The sequence below is a fragment of the Leopardus geoffroyi genome, chromosome B2, assembly GCF_018350155.1.
Source record: "Leopardus geoffroyi isolate Oge1 chromosome B2, O.geoffroyi_Oge1_pat1.0, whole genome shotgun sequence".
Classification (NCBI taxonomy): Eukaryota; Metazoa; Chordata; class Mammalia; order Carnivora; family Felidae; genus Leopardus; species Leopardus geoffroyi.
The window spans coordinates 88,173,810-88,199,680 of record NC_059332.1 but is presented as its reverse complement, the minus strand read 5'-3'; the positions used below and the strand labels follow the sequence as shown (position 1 = coordinate 88,199,680).

The 25,871-nt window shown below is 36.0% G+C and overlaps 1 pseudogene; it reads right to left on the bottom strand.

The window, feature by feature from the left end:
• Positions 1-10,432: 10,432 nt before the first annotated feature.
• On the bottom strand, positions 10,433-10,969 carry LOC123608759 (annotated as a pseudogene).
• Positions 10,970-25,871: the final 14,902 nt, after the last annotated feature.

The window sequence follows — 25,871 nt, the reverse complement described above, 5'->3', positions numbered from 1 at the left end:
CCAATAAATGCTGTGAAGAAGCTGCTTTAAGCATAGTAACAATCAATAGCGAAAAGAAACTTTTAAAAATCCCATTGGTCCTGCAGCCTCTTGCCAGAGTCCCACACAATAGCAAATACTTAGGAGGAGAATGGCTGCAGTGGAGCAACACTAATACATTTGACACAGCTTCCACCCCGTCATTATGCAGGGGGGTCTGCGTTTATCCCTTTGTACATTGGAGACTCTTTTAACCAGGAATCCCAGGATGAAACGGAACCATCTTCCTCACGGCAAAACAAATCCTTCTGTGGTGAATTTTGTTATTGTTTATCGTAACGCTGTTTTATCAGCGCTAAACTGTATGAACGCTTCAATTAGTTCTTGATGAATGATCCCATAAAAGCATGTAGTTTCATTTCCCCTGCCACCAGATATTTCACTGAGCGTTATTAAATGAAATATAATTGGGATAAGATTCAGGAAACGTGGAGCCCTGTAATGCTCCTCAGTTCAGCCTAAAATGGTTAGTCATCGGTGTAGCTGAATCACATTCGATGCACTGTCCATAGAGATTCCCATCGCTTGACCCTGGGGAGAGCATACAGGCAGTAGATATAGTCTGATGCACAATCTCTGCCCTTTAGTAAGGATAAAGGCCTATGGTAAGGTGCTGAGTTCAGTGTTAGGTCAAAGAGTTGTTATGTCCACAGAGGAGCAAAAAGCATCTGCATCAATCAGACGATAGAATATACCCACATTATAGGTTACATAGCAACTATTACATTGTTCCAGCGATAGGTGGACACCATCAGTTTTCTTCTTTCTCCTTAGTATAGAAACCCCAGTTTTTAGGTAGGCGTATTGACACATAGAATAAAAGACTAACTTCTCTGCTTCCTTTGTATGTTACGGTGCTATGGCCAAAAGAAATGTAAATATGAGGTATGAGACTTCTGAGAAACCTTTTTAAAGGGAGCTGATTCAGCTGAGGTCAGACTTCTTAAAAACCCTTTCTATCTTTCTTCCATCTTCTGGCCTGCACTGCAGAAGCAAAAACTGAAGCTTCAGCAGCTACACTAGATCAAGACATGGCCTGTGGTAGGATATTAGTGCAGAAAAAATAGAAGCTTGAGTGCCTGAAGTCATTCTGGAGCTACCATCTAAGCCTTGACCTGCTATCCCAAGTTTTCATTTATATATGATACTTCACTCTTCTGATTGCAACACTATTATAGGCAAAAGAAACAGCTATAACTATAACTGAGACAATTACTGAACCTTAATATATGTATTTTTTCACCATATTTTTAAATAATGGAATATCACTACCTTGTGTTGGTCATTTTATGAAGCATTCTAATGCATTTTCACATTTCATCTTTAAAACAAACCTGTAAGCTAGGTACTTATATTATCTCTTTTAAAAATTAGAGAAGGAAATCACAAAACCATTCAGCACATACTCTGATTGGTGACGAGGGTATCTGGGAGAGGAGAGGGATCAAAATTCAGGATTTCAATGTTTCTTTCTTTAATGCAACAGGTAATACTTTTATATTTACATCATGTGCTACTGATCATTCTGAGTGCTTGGAACACATAAATGAACAAAATAAAGATCCCTGCCCTCATGGAACAAATATTCTAGGATAGTCTCAAGAGTTCCTAACTACAACCGTGAACAATATTTTACAATGTGGTCTGGACCCCTCGGCCAACCAAGATACTTTTAGTGGATACACACGATCAAACTTTGTCATAATACTAACGCATTACTTTATTTCTTGCACTCTGTTCATAATTGCACCAATGGTACCAAAAGTAGAGGTGGATACAGCTGCTGGCAGTTTGCACCACACCACTAGAAGTCATGGTTATATCTCACCACCACAGATCCACAATTAATAAATAAATAGTTCAACTAATTAATTAGATGAAGAGCTTCCCTTAAGAATATCTCAGTAAAGCAATAGAAACTTATGATTTTATTAAATCTTGACACTTGAGTACACCTCATTTTAATAACCGTGTGATGAGGTGGGAAGTATACAAAATGCACTTTTGCTATATGCTGCAGTACGATGGTTATCTGGAGGAGAAGCACTTGCTGAACTAGCAAGTTCACAAGCAAGTTCACAAGCTGAACTAGCTAGTCTTTCATGGAATATCATTTTACTTGAAAGAATTAATGACAGACTATTGTTATTCAGGCATGGATATTTGGGAGATACTTTATTGAAAATGATTAAAATAAACTTGTCAGAGGAAGAAACCAACGGTGTTTTCTGCCAGTGATGAACTTTGAGCTTCACATTACTTAAGATTTTTCTGATGAAATTGGTGATGATACTGATAACATATTTTCTATAACCCATCAGAGGCATCCATTTAGCAACTGAGTTTTAACATAGTGTCATTTACTATTCAAGTATCTCCTTAAAATTAAGATGATGTCAGTTTTTATATGTTCATATTTATATATTCGATATCAGGATAGTAAGATTTACTCTTTGGGGTTTTGTAAAATTTAAAAGAGATAACAAGTGTGGGGTGCCTGGATGGCTCAGTCGGTTGAGCTTGAGTGTCTGACTTTGGTTCACGTCATGATCTCACCTTTTATGGGTTCAGGCCCCTGTGGGGCTTTGTGCTGTCAGATCCTCTGTTTCAGATCTTCTGTGCCCCGCCCCGCCCCCACCTGCCTCTCTCTCTCTGCACTTCCCCTGCTCACGCTGTCTCTCTCTCACAAATAAATAATAAAACGTTTAAAAATAATAAAAAGTAAAAGAGTTAACAAGTGTTAAGACACTGAAAATACCTGGAACATTACAGGTACTTAAACATTTTGATTTTCTTTTGATATTTTCATTTTCTTGGCCCCAGGAGTTCCTTTGATAATAAACTAGCTCTCATCCACTATGGTGGCCATGAAAATAAGCCTCTCAGATCTTTCCCAACTGCAACAAAGGATAATTGACCTTGGGCCTTAGCTCATTCCTCTCAGACCCAGAGTTTGCACCAAAGCTGCGCCTCCCACAGGCTGCTCCTGTTCAAGGACTGACATGGCAAGGATGCTAAGGCAGCCCTGCTCCTAGGGAAGCAGTCAGAAAATTCTCAAAATTCTGGTCAGAAAAGCACTGGGAGTCCAGAAAATCAGTTTGCCCAAAGAGCTAAAGAGCTGAGAATGTATTAAGTGAATCTGTTACTAGGTGGAAAGCTGTCCTGGGATATGGAACTTCAAAGATTTGTGAGGTGGCTTCAGTTGACTATGAATAAGACACAGAGACTAATAGGCAGAAAAATGTAATATCAATTAACCCCAAACCTTTGTAACCACAAATTTCAATTCAGAAATTCAAATTCATTTAATTTTGCTCACGGTGAGTTCTGGCCATGTGTACATTTTAAATGGTCTATAAAACTGTATCATTTATTATACTGAGTTCTATTCTATCATATATTCGAGTCATACAGACAGACACAGAGACACAGACACACACAGACACACACACACACGCTCCATGCTTTAGTCCTCTTTCAATTGTAGAATGAAATAACCACCTTGGGAAAACAAATAATTGAAGGAGAGAAAAGAGGATTAACCTAACCCATGACCTGCTCCTGATCCCCATAATCTTAAATTTAATATATTCTGAATCAGCTTTCCATATGTTTTTAGAAATAGAATACTATAAATAGGAATAAAATTATATTTTCTATTACAAACAATACTTAGACTACACTGATAATAATAAAATGTAAATATAGAAATAATAAGTAACGATGCAATAAATGGTAAAAAGTAAAAATTACTGCAAAAGTTTTCTGTTCTTTCCTCTAACATCTATGCATTTCAGTAACTTTTCTTAGACATTCAATTTACTTGTAATTATGATACCATTTTATGTCCAAAACTCTCACAACCCAAACAAATTTGAAATTTAGACAAAAAAAAAAAAAAAAAAAAGAGGATTATTTGGCTACATGCAAATTTCTGGGATGGAAAATTGTGGCAATTGTGTAGTTGACAATGATGACCATGGTGATGATGGCTTAGCACTCATCACTTTTCACAGTTTTCCCTAAGATTAACTCAACCTCACAATGTGTCAGTCAAGTGGATGAAGCAGATAAACTTTTTTACCTAAAGAGAAAAGTACAGCAGTCCGGATGACTTACTTGTCATCACAGAACTTGTTCTCCTGACTTGTAGGCTCCTCCTCGAGATCACACATAACATGAAGTAAGGTAAAACTGTGTTACATGACTCAAAACCATAGGGTTTTGTTCATCATTTATATACTATTTTCCCTTGGATTCTTATATGAGAGTTAAAGGAATATAGAAATATAGCTTTTGACACTAATCTTATTTTCTTGATAAGTAGATCTTACCATATTTTACTTAACAGTTAAAATGGTTCAAATCAAACAGGAACATTTCAAAAGTAGATTGTATATAAACATATCAGTTCTTCACAACTTGATCTGCAGGTTCAGTACAGCCTCAATCAAAATCTCAGCAAGTTATTTTGTGGATGTCAGCTAACTGATCCTAAATTTTATATGGAAAGGCAAAAGGCTGAGAATATCCTACATAGTATTGAAGGAGAAGAACAAAGTTGGAGGATGACAATACCCGACTTCAAGATTTACAATTAAGCTACAGTAATCAAGACAATTTGGTACTGGCAAAATAATAGACAAATAGATCAGTGGAACAGAATAGAAAGCCCAAAAATAGATCTGCATAAATATAGTCAACTAAGCTTTGACAAAGAAACAAAGGTAATTGATGCAGCAAAGATAATTTTTTTCAATAAATGGTGCTGGAATAACTGGATATTCAGATGCAAAAAAAAAAAAAGAAAAAAGGAATCTAGACACAGACCTTATACTCTTTAAAAAAATTAACTCAAAATGGATCATGGACCTAAGTGTAAAATGTGAAACTATAAAATTTCTAGAAAACAACACAGAAACTCTAGATGACCTTGGGTATAGCAATGACTTTTTACATACAACACCAATGGCAAAATCCATTGAAGAATTGATAAACTGGAGTTTATTAAAATTAAAAATTTCTGCTCTACAGAAGAATGTCAAAACAATAATAAAAAAAAGAAACAAACCACAATTTGGGAGGAAATATTTCCAAAAACAATATTTCTGAGAAAGTGTTGTTTAAAAAAAAAAAAATATATATATATATATATATATGTTCACACAAAGAACATTCAAACTCAACAATAAGACAACAAATAACCCAATTAAACATGGGCCAAAGTTCTTGATAGACACCAGACAAGTATTATATGGATGCAAATAATCATATTAAAATATGCTCCACATCATATGTCTTCATGGAAATGCAAATTAAAACAAGATACTATTAGCTACCTATTAGAATGGTCAAATGTCAGAACACTGACAACACCAAATGCTGGCAAGGATGTGGAGCAACAGGAACTCTCATTTATCACTGGTAGATGTACAAAATGATAGAGCCACCGTGCAAGTTAGTTTGGCAGTTTCTTACAAAACTAAATGTACTCTCACCATACTATCCAGCCACAGCAGTGTTTGATATTTACCCAAAGAAATTGAAAACTTATGTCCTACCTACATAATTATAGTAGCATTATTCATAAGTGCCAAAACTTGTAAGCAATTAAGTTGCCCTTCAGTAGAAGAGTGGAAAAACTGTGGTAATTCAGATAATGAAATATTATCTGGTGCCAAAAAGAAATGAGCTATAAAGCCATGAAAAGACATGGAGGAAACTTATGTGCATATCACTAATTGAAAGCCAATTTGATTGTACACTTGAAACTAATATAACACTGCATGTTAACTATATGGAATTAAAATTTTAAAAGAGACCTTAAGAAGTACATGCTAGTCCTATTATTTAATGAGTTGACTTCAAGTCTCTTCTTATCCATATTATTTTGATTTCATAAACATTGAATATGGGTCAGCTTCATAAACATTTATTATTCTAAAAAATAGAAAGAAGCCAATTTGAAAAGGATATGTATTACACGATTCAAACCATATGATATTCTGGAAAATGCAACACTATGGAGACAGTAAAAACATCAGTGGTTAGTAGGGGCTAAAGGGGAGGAGAGATGACTAGGCAGAGCACAAAGGAGTTTTAGGGGGTGAAACTACTTGGTATGATACATAACATTCATACCTGTCCAAACCCATAGAATGCACAACACCAGGAATGAACCCTCATGTAAACTATGGACTTTGGGTGATAATGATGTGTCATTGTAGGTTCATCAATTGCAACAAAAGTACCACGCTGGTGGGGGATAGTAATAGTTGGGGAAACTGTACATGTGAGGGGGCAGAGAGTATATGTAATCTGTCTTTTCTTTGTGCTCAATTTTGCTGTGAACCTGAAACTACTCTAAAAACTGAAGTCTATTTTTTTTTAAAGTAGATTGCGTATGATCTGCATAACATTTTTAAATTATAATCTGAGACTTGGGTACTGAAAGCAGTATTTTGTAGAGCTGTGGGAATTTTCTTTCAGAGCCTTCATAATGCTGTTGGGCTTCTACTTTAAAAGACTTCATTTTGCTAAGGGGTGGCATGTTTTCCACTTTGAAGATTCTGACATGTTTAAATGGTCCTGTCTTTGAAGAAATGAGTATCTGTGGGATTCCCTGGTGAGGAAGTTTTCTATTCAGGGAGAAAGAAAGTCCTCTGTTGAAATTATTTACCAGATTATGGTTTTAACCCTGGAGACAGTCTAATCCCTGACAGGGTTATCATCTTTTTGAAAATATTAATATGTTTGGAAAAGGTTCTACTTCTGAAGAAATTCTGATTGCTGGAAGGAGGCTATCTTTAAAATTTTAGCAAGTTGTTGTTTTCAAGAGTGTTTCTGTAGTGTAAGATGACTTCTCTGGGAGAATATTAAAATAAGAGGTAATTTCTTCTGTTGACATTTCCTTATAGAATTCTATGAAAATCAGAATAGAACTAGTATGTCATGAAGTGTGCAAATCAATGTTCTCACTTAGTACATTAATTTAAAATGTTAAATGAAATTTGTTTAACTTAAAAGTATGTGTATGCTTTTATTGGTCATCTCTTATATGTTGGCAATTTAAATATATAAAAGACATCCACAAAAACAATGATAAATATTAAGTCTGAGGTCTACTAATGAAGGAAAAAGCAATATCTTTACCAGTTGTCCTTTTTATTCCATTTTTAAGACACAAAACATTTCTGAAGATAACACAGATTCCTCAATTGGAGAATTCACATGAACAAAATGAAAGAAAATGAAAGGAATAAAGGGTTGTAATTATAAATATTTTAATGTTTTTCACAGAGACAAAAAAAATGAAATGAAAGAAAGAAATGGGGTGGTGAAGAAATAAGTTAGGTAATTACACGAATATTATCTCACTTTCCTCCCGGTATGATGTGAAGCACAATGAGGAAAGGGCCACAAAATAGTGGGGGAAAAGAATAATGAACTTAATAATGAATCTAATTTCACTAAAAACAGAAAACTGAAACACAATGGTTGTTTCAGTAAAGTTTTATTTAATTTTTTCTTTATTTTTCTGATTTATGTGTTTTATATGAAGAAATATCTAGTTTGCAAATATTTTTTATGCAACTTGAAAATCTGAGGAAGAGATATGTAATTATGTAAAAACAGTGTGAAATTACAATAAATCCAGAGTGAAACTTGATATGATTCAATGGCTTGGCCTAGCAGTAAAAGCATTTAATCTAGAGCTTGGCCCCAGACTCCTTTGTAATTGTATGTCCTCTGATCACTTTACACAGTCTTCAGCTAAACTGCAGCCCTCATTTTCCTGAGCACACCTCCATATACTTTTGCTCATTTTGTCTCCCTCTCCTAGAATATCGAGTCAATGCCTATACTAATTTTAAGGATTATCTTAGTCCATTCAGGCTGCTATAGCCAAATACCAGAAACTGAGTGGATTATATAGAACAGAACTTTGTAACTTATAGTTCTGGAGGCTGGGAAGTTTAAGATCAAGGTGCTGGCAGACTGGGAAATAAGAACCCACTTCCTGGTTCATAAGCGGTCTTTTCTCTGTGCCTTCACTTTGAAAGGAAAACAAACAAACAAACAAACAAACAAACAACTAGCTCTTTGGGATCTCTCTTATAAGGGCATGAATCCCATTCACGAGGGCTCTACTCTCAAGACCTAAGCTTCTCCCAAAGGCCCTACTTCCAAATACCATTACACTGGGCATTAGGTTTCAATATATAAGCTTTAGGGGGACACAAACATTCAATCTATAGCAAGGATCAAGCCAAGTTTTACTTCTTCCTTGGAGCCGTCACTGGCATCAGAGCCCATTGGACCTCTGTGTTCGTGGAACTGCAACTGTCTATGTTCTTGTATATCCCTGGGTCAAGGTCCATTGTTGAATAACTTGTAGGAAGAGATAGGCACAAGCCCAGTTCTATATAAGATATGACTTTGCATTTTGAGTTTAATATTTTAAAGTGGAGAATCCCTATTCACCAAGATGTTGTACAAAGTGAGAATTATTAATGACTTCAATATTTTGCTGGTTCAAGAAAAACAGATCTCATATTTAACCATGAGTCTGCTTAATTTAATAAGGTATTATTTGATTATTTAAAGTTGCATTTTTCCTTGAATAAGATGTTTATATTATTACTATTAAACTCTATTTCAAATAGATATTCAATCTGTTATTGCTAGACATTAGAATGAGAAATAAAACATCATGGGGCACTGGAGTGGCTCAGTCGGTTAAGTGTCTGACTTCAGCTCAGGTCATGACATCACGGCTCGTGAGTTTGAGCCCCACATTGGGCTCTGTGCTGACAGCTCAGAGCTTGGAGATTACTTTGGATTCTGTGTCTCCCTCTTTCTCTGCCCCTTCCCTGCTTACTCTGTCTCTCTCTCTCAAAGATAATAAATAAACATTTAAAAAAAGAAATAAAATTTCATTGTATATTCATTATTTGCTGTTTTAAAAACTTGGTACTTATACAGATGGATCTATTTATTGTTATGTGTTATTTAACCAAATGTGATTCTGTTAACACAGAATAGCCTTCTCTGATCTGGAGGTTTACATACATATGTGGATGTAATTTCCCCCAACATTCCTTCATTTGAATCAATACACAGTTTTTCATAGAGCAAATCATGACTTTATATGGGAATTTAAAAAAAAGTGCAAACTACAAATGCAAATCTGGGTACTCAAATTTCACGGCATAATCTAAAATATGATTAATTACTACTTTAAGGTTATCATTTGAATGAAAACACAATATTAAGTGAAGTTCTGATAGAGAACTCCCATCTGTAGTAGAAAACTATTTCATGTATAGTATATCTGCAATAAATAGTCGATGACTAATTGATCAATATTGATATGTGTACTACATTAAAATAAGATTATAATTGGATATAAAATAATTAGATTTATGAATCTGTCCTTTTAAGGATCTTAAAATAGAGTAATAAAGATAGAATTAAACTAGTGAAAAATATGAGACTAGTTAAATACGCATATGGAAATTATACTAAAAGTCTACATTCTCAAATTATTTTAATTATTTGGAATTCTTTTTTCAAAAAGTTGTTAAGATAAACGGGGAAAGGGGTGCCTGGGTGGCACAGTGGGTTAAGCATCCGACTTCAGCCAGGTCATGATCTCGCGGTCCGTGAGTTCGAGCCCCGCGTCAGGCTCTGGGCTGATGGCTCAGAGCCTGGAGCCTGTTTCAGATTCTGTGTCTCCCTCTCTCTCTGCCCCTCCCCCGTTCATGCTCTGTCTCTCTCTGTCCCAAAAATAAATAAACGTTGAAAAAAAAAATTAAAAAAAAAAGATAAACGGGGAAAAATATGACTTCTTCTAAAAACTTTTCTTGATCAGCACCACTACCTCTCCATAGCAGGATCCCTTGCTCTTTCAGACTCCATTTTCTAACTTTACCCATTCCCATTCTGACCTCTGGAAACTTCCCTTCAAACAGCTCTTGCTAAGGTTAGCCATGATCTTTAGTCACCAAATCTGATGAAAAATTTCAGTGTTAATTTTAATAGCATTGATGCTATTTACATTCCTTCTTTTAAAATCTTTCTTCTGCTCCCCTTGTTGTTTTCCTGCACGTATTTTCTAGCATATTTCCTCTTCATTGGCCCTTGACTAAGATCGCCCCTCTGTCAATGTTGCAGCTCTTCACAACTTGGTCCTATACTTCTTTTTCATTATTCTATATTTTCTTCTGTCTCACACGTGCACATGCAGTCAATTAATATTTTACCTCCTTATCCCGTTCTAGATCAAACATTCCGTTATGTAAGGCAGAAGCCTCTGAGTCATTATAGAAACCTTCTAGCCTGTAATCCATATACCAAATTCATCATAAAATTCTACCATTTTATGTCCTAAATATTCCTTATTTTCCCCGTGACAATAGTTTATTATTAAGGTGAACCCTGATTCCCACCAGTTACTTATTATAAAGGTGAACCCTGATCCTCACAATAGGCCTATCCGTAGGATTTTTGATACGGAGCATGGCACCAGGACCGCCCAACTTTTTGGATTCGCAGCACCAGGGATCAGCAACCAGCAGAATCTGGTCGTACTGGATGAGGATGTCTTTGATCTCTTTCTTGGAAGCCTCATCCACGTATTTCTGATAATAGGCCACCAGAGCTTTGGAGGTAGACTGGAAGATTGTAAATCTGGGCCACATGACCACCACCCTTTACTCAGTCTCAGATGTCCACCCTGGCAAACAACTCCTTGCCCAGAAACAAAACAGGTGCAGTAGTTTGTATTGCTGCATGAGCAGCTCAATCTTCCAGGGCCTGCCCATTCACCCTGATGACGCTGTTGCCCCATTTGCAGTGGTCCACGGCTATGACCTTCTTCTTGCATCTGAGGACCTGCACTGGACTGCAGAGGACCCTTAGATGGCATGGTCGTGAATGTAGACAAGACCTCCTCACCAAGTGGTGCACAAATTCCTCTCTAATTCCTCCAGTTTATTTCACAAAATCCCACTGTCCCCTCTTTACCTCTATGCATACTGGCTTTGTTTTATGACCTCGGATTCATTTATCCATATCTTCTGAAGTCCATATCTTCACTAGTACCTTAGATTTCATGGATAAAGATTTCAATCAAGTAGTTTTGTGGGGGGAAAATATGATTTCTGGAATTGGGAATGCCTAGATTTGAATCTCAGATTATTTGTTATTATCATTGTGACCTCCACTTATTATGAAAGCTTTCTCAACTTTAGTTTCCTCTTCTATGAAATATAGATAATAATACTTCCTAACAAATGTGCTGCGAGGATTAATGTCATGCTACTTACTTCCCTGAGTTGAAGTAGGATTACATTGATTTAATTTCTAGCTCCCAAGGTACTTAAACATATCAGGTGTTCAATAAGTATCTAATGAATGAAAGTAAAGGACAGAAAGAGGAGACAGATGAAAGGAAAGGAGAGGAGAGGGGAGGAAAGAGGAGGGGAAGGGAGGGGAGGGGAGGAGGCTAGAAATGGATACATTTACAAAAGGAAGGAAAGAGAAGGAAGGGAAAAATGCAAAGAAACTGAGAATTTCTCCTTTCCAATTCTCTCCTTTCCAAACTCCAATTTCTCTGCAAACAACAGATTACATAGACTTGAATGAATCATTCATGAAGTGGACGAAGAAAAAAATATAGTTGATTGGGATGAAAGGGACAGGAAGAGGATGGAAGAGTGTCACTCTTATGCAGTAAGGAGAAAGGAAACATTACAGATGTGTGAGAGATTATTCTAGCCTTTGCACCTCAAATAGATTGCAGCATGAGAATGATGAGGGAAGAAACCACATATGTAGTAATGGATCTGCATCTGGGTTCAGGGTGGGTGTGAGACAAAAAATGGGGAGGGAAACATAGAAAAATTATAAGGAAAATTGCTAAATGTTATTTACAGACTGGCTGTGAGGGATCATGTTAACTGAACAGATCAAATAAATACTGAACATCATCCCACAAGCATACATTCCCTTCTCCAACCTTCAGGTGTCCAGTCATGTTGCACAGGTTGGCCAGTTGGGAAAGTAGGATAAGGTTAATGAGCATGGTAGAATGGTGAACAGATGATTGTTTTGGGGTGGAAGACACATAATGTGACATAACACATCTGGCTGATTTCTAAAGACAGGTGATCTTAGTACATCTGGGAAGATGTGAGTAGGTCAGGGATGGAGATAAGCTTTGGGAGCAAGCTACATGTACTTGATAGTTTGTATCGCTTAAAGACCCTTGAGAAGTAATTTTGTCAGTAACCAGAAGGTCAAGGGGAAATTATCTCAGAGGAATGGAATGTAGCTATGAGGGAAAGCAGGAGAGAGGACATATGGATAAAGAAAAAAAAAAACCTGAAAAATACTAGTGAAATTCTGGATAAGGGTGGGGTCTGAACAGTAAATGCCTCACTGCAGTAAGGTTAGAGGTATTTTACTACCTCTTTCCAGAATGGGGGACCAAATGGGGAAAACATGTGCCAGTCTGACATCTGGTAGTTCCTACTTCTCTAATCTGGGTGAATAAATTCTATGAATGGAGGAAAGAAGCAGTGGCCCAACTTCAAGGATTTTACATATTAAAATATGTAGGAAAGATGGGGTAAACTTTATGAAAAGAACTTGAAAATGGGTAACATACCTTATAAAACAGAGAGAGATGTAAGTTGCCTTCTTTTTTTTAAAAGCTTATTTTTATTTATTCTGAGAAAGATACAGAGAGCAAGTGGGGGAGGGGCAGAGAGAAAAGGAGACAGGATCTCAAGCAGACTCCATCCACTCTGTCAGTGCAGAACCTGATGTGGGCTCAAACCCACCAACCTTGAGATCATGACCTGAGACAAATAAAGACCTGGATGCTCAACCAACTGAGCCACCAGGCGCCCCTGTAAGTTGCCTTCTTTAGAGCACGTGTGGCAGTTCTGCCTCAAAGAGCTTCTAAAGTATTACTTAAACTGAAGGTCTTCTATAACTTCATACACTTATGTAAATATGCTTCTTTTAGTTAATTCTATTACCTTATTTATTCTCCTTAGTTCAAATCTGACATAATTTGATACCTGCAGTTCTTATAAAAAACATGCTTTAAATTATTTTGAATTTGATTGGGTTAAATGGCAGATAGTAGCTCAGCTTGGTACTAATAGTCATATATTTATTTATTAATCAAAATGCATACATTGCAGAATATTTAATGTTTCCCCAGTGAGAAAAGATGGAATGAAGGAATATACGTAATACAACGTATTTAACCATTTTTAATCAAAATGAAATCGCTTTCATCTTTTTGAGGGGATGATTCTCTAAGGACAGTAATGTAAAAAACAATATGAACGGTCACTAAGGCTATTTTTGTTCTGTGTTTCAGACTTAAAATATACCAGGCAAATAGAGTAAGATGCTGAAAAAATATATACTCTACCCTGATTAATGGATGCTATACATATCTTTCTGCTCTGTCTGCTTGGTTAGCTTTGTTTCAAATGTGATACAGATCTTATGCTGCACAGCAGATCCAGAAATAGTCCATGTTCCTTTAAATTCAGGCAATGCATCATATTCTATTACACTGTGTCACATCAGTCTATGACAGTAAAGCATGAGTTATGTGGATATGGACCAGTAGGTGAACTAGTCCCAACACATGGACGATTTGAAGATCAAGCAAAATATTATCGTGAAAAAATATTTAAAAAAATAGAATCATAAATAATATATAAGACACAAGGGACACTGTTTCTTATTTACTTACAAAATCAACATTCCACATAATCTTTCCAAAAAACTCTGAAAAATGCATCTTAACCACATGCATTTATATGATCTGGCTCTTAGATAAAAGTTTTTCTATGTCAAATTTCACTTTTGTTTTTTTCCCAGATATTAGTTATGGGAAAGATAAATAATGCATCAGAGTCTGTCTTCATATCGTCTATGTCTAACAAAACAATAATGGGCGACATTAAAATGGAAACCAAAGAAAAGGCTTTCAAGGACAAGAAATTACGCTTGTTGTAAAAATCCATATTATTCCAGTGGGGTCTTAAGGCAGAATATGTGAGCAAATTAAATTGCTACTCATTACTATTACAATTATCATTAATTAATATTTATTGTTCCCTGATCTGCCAGGTATTGCAGAGAGTTTTAAGATGTATATAGTTTTAAGATATACATAGTTCCAAACAAGAGAGCATACAAAATGAATTAAAAAACACACTTGAGAATAACATGAGGGAACAACTAAGAAAAGAAAGATGGAAATTTAGAATATCGCAAATCTAAAGTTCTCCCATACTGATATATGATTATTTAAAATTAAACATTCAGAATGTTTAACCAAATAGAGTATGAAAAGCATGCATTGAATAGGATTGAGAAGAAACTGAGGAAGATTCCAGGTAAAGAGTAGTAACAGAAATGAAAACAAAAAACAAAACAAGACAAACAAAAAATGACAACAAAAAATACTGGCAATTTTGGTAAACTGTTATTATGAACATTTCTTACCTAGTGGATTATTCATGAGTTCTTTACAACACCCTTCTTTGAGCATCTATATGTCCCTAATCATGCCCTTAAACCTGCCCTTGTGACTTTGAGTAAGAATGTCAGAGCAAGGCCATAAATTATGCAGCCAAAGGAAAAAAAAAAATGAGCTGGAAGGGACACCAAATATGTAATACATATTTGGAGTACGAAATGACCACATTAGTTCATTTAATCATTCTTTCATTCAATAAACATCAATTATCAGCTATGTATTACAGTGTTCAACAGTCATGTGCTGAATCATATTGGAGCCTGAGGCAAAAGGAAAAATGTGTGCCCCTCCATACAACTCATCAAATATCTTCCCATATTTTGAACCCAGTGGAAAAAGTCAATAAAAACCATGGTTTTTACAATCAAAAGCATGGTTACATATAAAAACCCCACACTGCTCAATATGTTTGCATGCCGTGTTCAACCCTTATAAACCTAACCAGTGCTGGCCATAGCACTCACAGAGCTGGAAGACTGAGGATCAATTGGAAACTACTACACCAATCAGACTATAATGCAGGATCATAAAAAGAAAGAGAAATCTGTATTTAAAAAAATTTAAATATTTTGTTCTTGTGGATTTTTTCACATTTTTAAAAAATATTGCATTCAGGGGCACCTGGGTGGCGCAGTCGGTTAAGTGTCCGACTTCAGCCAGGTCACGATCTCGCGGTCCGTGAGTTCGAGCCCTGCGTCAGGCTCTGGGCTGATGGCTCAGAGCCTGGAGCCTGTTTCCGATTCTGTGTCTCCCTCTCTCTCTGCCCCTCCCCCATTCATGCTCTGTCTCTCTCTGTCCCAAAAATAAATAAACATTGAAAAAAAAATTAAAAAAAAATATTGCATTCAAATATTTATCTTGATTATTTAGTATTGGTGTTCCTTTCCACTTTGTATCTCATTGGCCTCACCCTACAAAGTAAAATAGGGTGTCTGAATATACTAGGGAGTCTGCTCTCATAGAAGTAAAATTTTAATATAAACTTTTTTTCCAAATCAATATCCTCTAGCCTATAGTTTTTTTTCCTCCTTCTCTGGTTCCACGTAAGCACACACACACACACACACACACACATACACAACACACAGACACAAAATTGTATCTTCATCTTTACTTATAGAATTCTACATTTCCTCTCGGTGTTTTTCAGAATTTTATTTCCCAAAGTTTTAACCATTTTTTCAAATTTTTCAATTTTTCTACTGCTTCTTAAGTTTCACCAATAATTTAAATAAAATCTTGATTGCTCAGTGCTTTAGGCTTTAAGACATTATTTGACTTTTGCTCATAATGCCAAGTATCTTCCATTGATCTTTCCAAAGTCTCTCTACTCTGCTCTCTGCCATAAGAGGCTGACTCTAGATAGACTCCATCAACAAGCTTCCTTGCCTTCCATCTTAGAGTTGGATATAGTTAGGGAGGTGCACCAGCAACAGATTGGAAAGATGGAGAATGACCTCAAGATATTACTGCCCTGTCTTCTCCCCTGCCAGATCTCCTCAGTTGACTATGTTCTTCCACCACTACTTCCAAGGTAATTCTCTCTCTCTCTGGATTTTGGTAACTGCTCCTTCTCCTCCCTTTGGGACCGAAGTGACAACAGCTGTTATTTACTTATTTATTTATTTATTTATTTATTTATGTATTTATTTATTTATTTATTTTTACGAACTCCACCTTTTGGAATTCCCTTTTACCTCATCCACACCTTTGTAAATGGTCCCTTTAAGAATAGCAATTTTCAATTTACCTAAACAGATGTGCCATCTATTTCCGGATGGGACCTTGATTGATACTCCCATTTATCTTAGTGTCTTGATTATTTTGTTTCTCAACATCACTATGTCACTAGTTACTAATTATTTTGATGTTCACTTTTACCTCTTTGTTTTAATTTTCTATCTCCTTTTGTTAGATTTTTAAATATTTGCTAAAATATTAAGATCTTTTATTAAAGCCTTCAAATAATTTGAAACTTTGGTGCTTTAAACAAAGTATTTAGAGGAGAAGTCAACCTTATTTGATAAGAAAATCTCATTGTTTATAAACACAAAATAATCTAAAGTAATGCTTTTAAGAGTTTTAAAACATTGCACTGGCTCTTGTAGTAAGAAATCATAGATTCTTGTGCAGTCCTATTTCTCTACTTACTTTCGCAATTTGATTTCTCTTTCCTTACTGCCACTTTACTCAACACATATTTATAGGACATCAACAGAAGACACTGAGCTAGGCACAACCAATAATGCATAGGACTTTGTAGTGTCATCTGTATGACCCTGAAAGTCTGCTTTTTTCTTTCTTATTTGGTATTTTGAATCTACAGTTACCTTGGAAACATAACTAAGCATAATAACCAGTCCTGAGTGGGAGTCTGGGGACCACCTTAGAGTAGCATGTATGGACTTTTAGTAAATTGACTTGGTGATTATTACAATTGTTTTATAGCTTTGTGAAGCCCACCCCTGAATTTACAATGATTTTTCAAAAGTTTAAAAATAAGAAGTCAGATATTAGAACCACTGAAGATTCATAAGCATGGATCCTATTAATAGCTTATAAATATAATTGATCTTTTATGTCATTTATGTGTGTATGGAGAACCAAATTTTCAGACAGCATCTAATAAACTTATATTCAAAATTTTTTCCATGAGGCATTTATTAATCATTGTAACCAAATATAATATCTTTCAGTCTGATAGCTCACGGGATTTATTATCTGCATTATATAGCCCAACAGTGATTTCATTTAAATTATCAATCGATAGTAATATTTTAAATCATTTTCTATTGGTTTTAAGTAAACTTACTCTTTCCATCTTTTTAAAATGTTTATGGGTGAAGAGCCTGAGACATCCAAATTCATTCTACGTAACCACTGCAGACTGTGTGGTATTAGGGACATGGTAAATGTTGATGATTTATTGAACCAAATACAATGTATTATGTTAAGCAAAAGGGTATAAACAGGCATACTTTGGTCTAATAACGTAATTACACCTTTAAATTTAAATGTATAGGTTTCTTTAATATCCAAATCATAAGAAGTGATCGCAGATATTTTGGTCAATAGATTGTACACCAGTGAAAGGAAGCAATGGGATGTCTATGCTTACTGAATGCAGTGTGCACCTGGCATAGAGGGCCACGGTGTAAGAGTTAAGAGCAAAGTCTTCTTGGCTTGATTACCAGCTCTGCCCCTTACTAGTAGATAAATTAATTAACTTCTATGTGCCGCTGTTTCTCCAATCATTGGGATTATTATAGTAACATATATCCCATAGGATTCTTGTGAAAATTAGATAAGTGAATACACATAAATAGTGTCTACCCAGGCAAGTGTCAAAAATCTTTACCTGCTGTTACTACATGTATTAGAGCAATACATTGAAATTGGTGCTATGACCATTATTTTTTGGACAACAAAACCATAATACCAATATAGGTCACTTATCTTTTCCCAAGTCCCCCAAATTAAAGCCCACATCTGATCACTATAAAGAGTCACTGTGGTCAAATCATGGATATTTAAGTAATATCTCTATTGTATATTTGTGTGTTATTCAGAGTTCTAAATAGATGGACTTGTAAAAATAAGTAAAACATGGTTTATCCATTAATTCTGACCATAGCCTAACACTAATCAAATTTGAATGTAAGGTGGGAAAAAATGAAAAGGAGATTTAAAGAAAATAATGAGAGCATATACAAGAGGTTTACCAAATAGGCTTGCCCTCACTCCAAAATGGTCAGACATGATTAAAGTAAAAAACTAGAAGGGGGAACATGGCTTTTTAAAAAATATTCCCTGGTTATCTCTCTAATCTCACTTCTGTCTTTTCTACTGTTTTGACTGTGATTCCTCATGTGATATTTGCTACGTCACTTTCCACCTCTATTTTCCAGTATACTTTAATTTCTGGTCTCATGTGTTTTATTAGTTTGCATTATAGTCTTAATGACGTTGCAAAATGTGTGTGAAGGTTTCATGTGCAATGAAAAAAACAGTTAACCCCTTCAGAACTGCTTCTTTACTATGTTGATTAACACTCTTATCAGTAACAACTGCAAATCCATGCACATTGAGTGAGCGTCTGTCCCCTGTTTTGCTTTCTTGTCAAATTTACAGATCATTCTGCATAACTTTTCACCCTGAATCCATACTCTACATGACATAGGTAAAAAAGCACACAGCCAAGTGCAACACTCTTTCTTTTGCGAGTGAATGTGCAGCGCAAATTCATGCTGTGAGGATCCGCAAAGCTCCTTGAGCCTAGGAACAGGTGTGAAAAATGTTGCAACAATCTGGAAAAGCATATTTTAGACAAACTACTATTGTATTATTTAGGTAACAATGAAATTGTTTACCCACAGAAGAGCAGTTGATAACACTGATTTTTTTTATATATAAGGATATAACTTTAAGAATCTAAATTCAAAAATAGTCCCCATTAGAGAATGCACAGGTAAATAATTAAAAAGTCAAAATCAAAATACCAACAATAGCCACATAATTTATACATAAAAAAAGACCTGCTTTCTCCAGTTTGCATCACACAGAGAAATATTTCTTTGCAAAAGCTGAAAAGAGTAGAATCCAGATCCTGAATATTTAATAGAAAATAAAATGATATTTATTTTTAAGTGCATTCTACATTCAATACAACTGCATACTCACAACAAATCTATTGCGTTGCCCTGACATAGTTACTGCAAAGGTTTTTCCTTTGCTGTCCCAAGGGCCCAATTGATTTATCTGCCAGAAGCCTAAAGCCCCAAAATAAGATAGCTTTGAGTTTACAGAGGTCATTTTTCATTGTCTAAATAAAAATTTCTAAACAAAAATCTCTCATCCTGTTAACCGCAGGGTCCTTATCTCCCCAGAGGCTACAGCAACCTGAAAGAAGCCATTTCAATTCTTTCATGAAGAAAGATAAAAGCAAGTTTTCGATTAGAAAGCCCAGCAAAGCCTTCTTATTAAATGGTGGTAACAGTAACTAGTTGAAAAGGCAAAACTGTTCTAGAATGGGGCGGGGGGAAAGAGAGAGATTATTATGCATGAGACAAACCTTAAACACTGACTGCAAAGACAATCGGAGACACTGACATTCAAGGAGGCAAAAGGAAGTTTATGAATCCTTGTAACTCCTCACAGTTGTTCCACCCAGGTCCTTAATAAACTGCCTGGTTTTATCAAGCATGTTCTCTTAATTATGTGTGCCTACTTTTATCAACTAACATTAACTACAGGTCACAATAATTATGCATTCAGGCCCATCTTCTCTGATCTGTCATCATTCAAAGTGCCTATGCAGTGCAGGCAGAGGCGGGATGTGGCAGGCTATCCTAGCTTCAGAATAATAGATTTTGTGAGGCTAAGCTACATAGAAATGATCAAAAATGACTTCATAGACTAAGTTTTGATAAAGAAGATAAACACAGACGCTGATGGTGAAGCCCTGGGAAACAAACCAGAACCATAAAGGAAAAGGAAGATTTTGTTGTTTGGAAAAACCTGCTATAAGTGAAGGAAAATGAAAAATATGGGTCATATTTTAACTTAATTCTTTCAGTAGGGTGTAGCTGAAGAAATGAAATAATTCAGGAGCATGTTTACACTAAAACATAAACTAGTTTATCTGCCAGTTAAAGTGTCAGACTATCATTCCTATTATCTCTAAAACATAGAAAACACCAGGGAGGGGAGGAAAGATGGAGACTTCATTCAGTAAGCAAAATTTTTAAAATTTCTTTTCACATTTTGTCCTTTAAATGTATATCTTATTAATTTTTTAGATTTTTATTCATTTTAAAATCTGATATAAGGAGAGATACCCCCAGACAAGAATAAACACTCAGGCACAATCTATGATAAGTCTGGCTTACCTTATCTTCCTGCTCTTAGCCTTAAGGTAGAACATATGAATGAATATAACTTTATTCCTCTCACTTCAGGTACATATTCTAGAAAACATCTGAAGATGCTCTTATTATGTACCTCATAAAGAAAACACTTTTCCTTGTTTCCCCCAAGAAAGTATGAAAATACGATTTCTATACATTGACTGTAAAATTTAATTGTCACAAACTGGAGGTTACCCAAGAAACCACTGTCAGAAAGTGTGACTTCAGATTAAATATTTTAATGCCCAAGTTCTCATATGTCATAGGGAATATCTACATTTTCTATCAGCTTGTTCTTCAGAGAATTTGTCCTAATGCTTTCAGATGGAAATCATGTTGCTCAAAACCAGATAAAATAGGAGAATATAACATAGGATATAGGGTGTGTGTGTGTGTGTGTGTGTGTGTGTGTCTGGGTGGGAGGGTGTGTGTGATGGTACTATAGCTATGATGGGTAAGTGGTAATACCCACTTTGAACATTTCTCAGCCAAAATCATCTTGATGATTTTCTATGAGGCAGAAATCTAAAAATTAATTTATCACTAGTTTATGTGTTACAAGGGACCCAGAAATGCCTCAGTAGAAAATATGTACCCATGAGGCCACCTTCAGGCAAAGTGTGATGGTTTTATATTCAGTTATGAGTCTTCACTGTATACATCAAGTATTGCTTATAGGATATAGAACACATGACCAATTTTACTGTTTCCTGGACATATGGATCTGCTCTGAACAGAAATGCAGAATATTTCTTCTCTTGGCTTTCATCAAAGAGTAGAATGCTGATCTCTCAGATCTTCTATGCCCATCAAAATTCAACCTGAGGGAACTATGATGTTTGGGGGGAAAACTGAAAGCCAATCTCTCCCTTATAAATTAAAAATCCTGCTTCATATCAGAATATCTCACTACAGAGTACCATATACGGCTGCTATCAGCCCCACCCATAATTGATGTCATTGAGTTGTTTACTGATGCCTTTGACTCACTCCGTAGAAGAATGCATACAAGCAACTCTGTAAAATTCCTAATTGTAGTTCATGCAGTGAGGCTGCAGAAGACATTACCCCCTGTATCATTCAATGGTCCTCATATCAAGATCCACATAAGAAATGCTATTTAGAAATCAGTGTTCAGGAATGCCTGGGTGTCTCAGGTGGTTAAGCATCCGACTTGGTTTCAGCTCAGGTCATGAGCTCATGGTTCATGAGATGGAGCCCCACATTAAGCTCCATGCTGTAAGCATGGGGCCTGCTTGGGATTCTCTATCTCCCCCTCTCTCTGCCCCTCCCCTGCTCATTCTCTCCTTCTCTCTCTCTCTCAAAATAAATAAAGAAACTTTTTTTTAAATCAGTGTTGGGGCACCTGGGTGGCTCAGTTGGTTGGGCGTCCAACTTCAGCTCAGGTCATGATCTTGCAGTTCATGAGTTCAAGCCCCGCATCGGACTCTGTGCTGACAGCTTAGAGCCTGGAGCTTCCTTCAAATTCTGTGTCTCCCTCTCTCTCTGCTCTTCCCCTGCTGATGCGCTCTCTCTCTCTCTCTCTCTCTCTCTCTCTCTCTCCTTCAAAAATAAATAAAAACATTTAAAAAATTTTTTTAAAAATCAGTGTTCAAAAAAATCTGGGCTACCCTGTGAAACTATTAAAGCTGATCTTTGTTGATACTAAGATTTAGAAAACTAATTTTATCCATTTTATTCTTATTTTTTTCTGTATTACAATTATGTCACTTCAAAGATTCTGGGAAACAGAGTGTGGTATAAATAACAAAAGAAATGGTTAACATGATTGAATTCACATTAGAAAATCTCTATAAATTTAAAGGAGCACTCCAGGGGCCCCTGGGTGGCTTAGTCGGTTGAGCGTCTGACTTCAGCTCAGGTCATGATCTCACAGTTCCGAGAGTTAGAGCCCGGAATCGGGCTCTGTGCTGACAGCTCGGGGCTTGGAGCCTGCTTCAGATGCTGTGTCTCCCTCTCTGCTCCTCCCCTGCTCACACTCTCTCTCTCTCAAAAATAAATAAAGATTAAAAAAAATTTTTTTTTAAAGGAGCACTCCAAACATATTGGCTTGGGTAAGAGAGTCAGGTAGGTAATAAGGAGAAGTATGGAGGGCAGTGGTCCACGGCTAGTGCCGCTGCTCAGGAATATCAGCAGACACCAAGCTCTTCCATCTTTCTGTGGCCAGTATTCCCACTAATAAGACCAAATTAAAGATTAGAGGCAGAGGGAAAAAACAGTACCAGCCGTGTTTATGTCAGCAAAAAAATATCAGCCAATGTCCTTCAACAGATTTTGCCCATGCCTGATTGGATGTGATGAGAACACATGGCCCCCTCTTGCTACAAGGGAGGTTGGGAAAGAGAGCAGTGGAGGTGGCGACAGAAAGCATAGCTGTGCATGGTGGGTAAATCATCAAAAACAATAAAAAATCAAGAAACCTCAAAAGAGGCTTCTAAATTACTCATCATTCAGCTCAGAAAATAATAGAGTACTTCACTGAGTATTATAAAATAACTGAACAAGTTGTAGACTTTTGGCTTCATAATCTGGATGGTTACTTTAAAAAGAATTTTAATGTTTTTATTTATTTTTTAAAGAAAGAGAGAAACAGCATGAGTGGAGGATAAGCAGAGAGAGAGAGGGAGACACAAAGTCTATGAAGTTCAATCTTATGATAGAGAATGTAAATAACACATAAATTAAAGCTCTTAATAATGTCTGATTTCTTTGGCCAACTTCTTTTTAGACCTATCAGGTCATCATTGTTTTTACATTGTATTATCAGTAAAAAAGAATAAAACGTCAACTCTGCCTATACTTTTTTTTTTTTTTTTGCATAGTGTACCTGCTCCCTTTATTAGTATTTTATTTGATTTGTGTTTTCTTTGAAAAAATCTTTTTAAGTCAAATATTCCTTTTACAAGTGTTCATTTAGTTTATTTTTAAAAATTTTTTTAAAACTTTATTTATTTTTGAGAGAGAGAGACAGAGAGTGAGCAGGGGAGGAACAGAAAGAGAAAGAGACACAGAATCTGAAGCAGGTTCCAGGCTCTGAGCTGTCAACACAGAGCCTGATACGGGGCTCAAAACCACGAACTGTGAGATCATGACCTGAGCCGAAGCCCGACGCTTAACCGACTGAGCCACCTAGGCGCCCCTAGTGTTCATTTAATTTAAATGAGTAACGTAACTCATAAATTTAGGCACACATAATCCTAAACTTAATCCTAAACATAAATTTAGGCACAAGTAATCCTGCTTATTTAGGCACAAAAAACACATAATATTTGACATTAAAACTTAGAATGCGTCAGACACAGTTCAAAATTTTATTCACATTTTCCAATTTTATCATCACAACAGCCAAACAAGATAGGTACCATTAGTATCTCCATTTTAGTTTAGAAGCTATTCATCTAGTAAATTGCTAGGGCTGAATTCAAAACCAGACTGATCTGATCCCAAGGCTCCCTTTTTCTTTTTTCCTTTTTTTTCTTTTTTTTCTTTTTTCTTTTTTCTTTTGTTGGTAATCTTCACATCCAGTACAAAGCCCAACATGGGGCTTGAACTCATGACCCTGAGATCAAGACCTGAGCTGAGATCAAGAGTCAGACACTTAACCAATTGAACCACCCAGGTGCCCCCCCCCCAAATCTTCCTTTCTTAACCATTCCACCAATAAATCAGTTAATGGAGTAATCGATTAAAATTCAACCAAGTACAGCCTTTGTTGAAATAGAATTTTAAAGCAAGAACAAGAAACCAAAACTAAACCAATACAATGTGATGGATTTATTGAAGGTAAACCTCTGGGAAAATTCAATCCAATTTTACATTTGTATCTATGATAGAGTACAATAAAGGCTTATCTCTACAATAACGGCTGGAATCAGAATGTTCTTAGTTACTGTAGTTTCTGAGAAAAAAAGGATAAAAATGTATTTTATGAAAGCTGAAAACCAAAAGAACATTCTAGTAAACATCCAGCCAATAAGGAAATTCAATGAATATCAAACTCCTATTCAATTAAAGTCCTTACTATATATAGGAATATCATGAAATTTCTATCCCTAAATCTTCTGTACATGTAGAGCTGACAAAAACAACTATGAACCTTCATTGAAGGTTTCTTCAATGAAGAAACAGAGGGGCGCCTGGGTGGCGCAGTCGGTTAAGCGTCCGACTTCAGCCAGGTCACGATCTCGCGGTCCGTGAGTTCGAGCCCCGCGTCAGGCTCTGGGCTGATGGCTCAGAGCCTGGAGCCTGTTTCCGATTCTGTGTCTCCCTCTCTCTATGCCCCTCCCCCGTTCATGCTCTGTCTCTCTCTGTCCCAAAAATAAATAAACGTTGAAAAAAAAAATTAAAAAAAAAATGAAGAAACAGATAAAGTAGTGAGTTCAACCGACTGAGCCACCCAGGCACCCCTATTTTAAAGTAGTGAATTCAATGAACATTTGACTTTCTGATGACATTCCCACTGGAATTCTTGAATGCAGATACTATGTGCATGTTGGGGGCCAGCAAGTTAGTTCACATTAATAGAAGTGTGTGACTCTCACTGAACAGACCTCAGTCTACACAATAATCTAAATAAAGCACTGCACTATTTCCCCAAATCCTTACCTTTTTCTCATGGCTCTTATTTAAGCTAGAATTTTTTAAATTCATTTATTTGGGTTTAAATTCCAGCTCCAAACACTAGCAGGCATTTGTTTTAATTCTCCAATGAGGTAATAAAAAAAATTAACGAAAAGGCTGCTATCCAATAAAATAAAACTTCCATTCAGTCAATGGCAAAGTGTCTTTTGACTCCTTCCAAATGGACATTTTGTAGACATCATCCCCATTTATAGATCATGTTATAGAGAAAGAAACAGGTAGTTTGGTTCTTTCCAGTCTTCTATTCTCTTTGAGAAATTAGATATTTTACCCAGCTTTACTGTCAGGGGATAAAATTGCTTTCTAATCACTTAGATTTAGGTGCATAATCTGAGGTAAATCAGATTCAAACTTATTTGATAAAAGAGCGACAATGAAGAAGTTCACAGAGACATGAACTGTTGCCTTGGCACAGCCATTATAAACTGTAATACATATTGTTTTACCCTCTTTTCCCCAAACTAGTCCCTTTCTTATACTTCAAATCACTGCCCAAAACATAAGAAGTCTTACTTAGCTCATTTGTGTTAAACTGGTCTTTTTCTCAGCAAGATGCCATCAATTTTCACACTCAAACAGGTATTAATCTCACTCCTGAAGAGTACTGCAATATAATATCACACAAATTCTGATAATAATTACGTATCCAGTCCTAATTTAAATATGTTTGAAATTTTCTTTAAATGTTT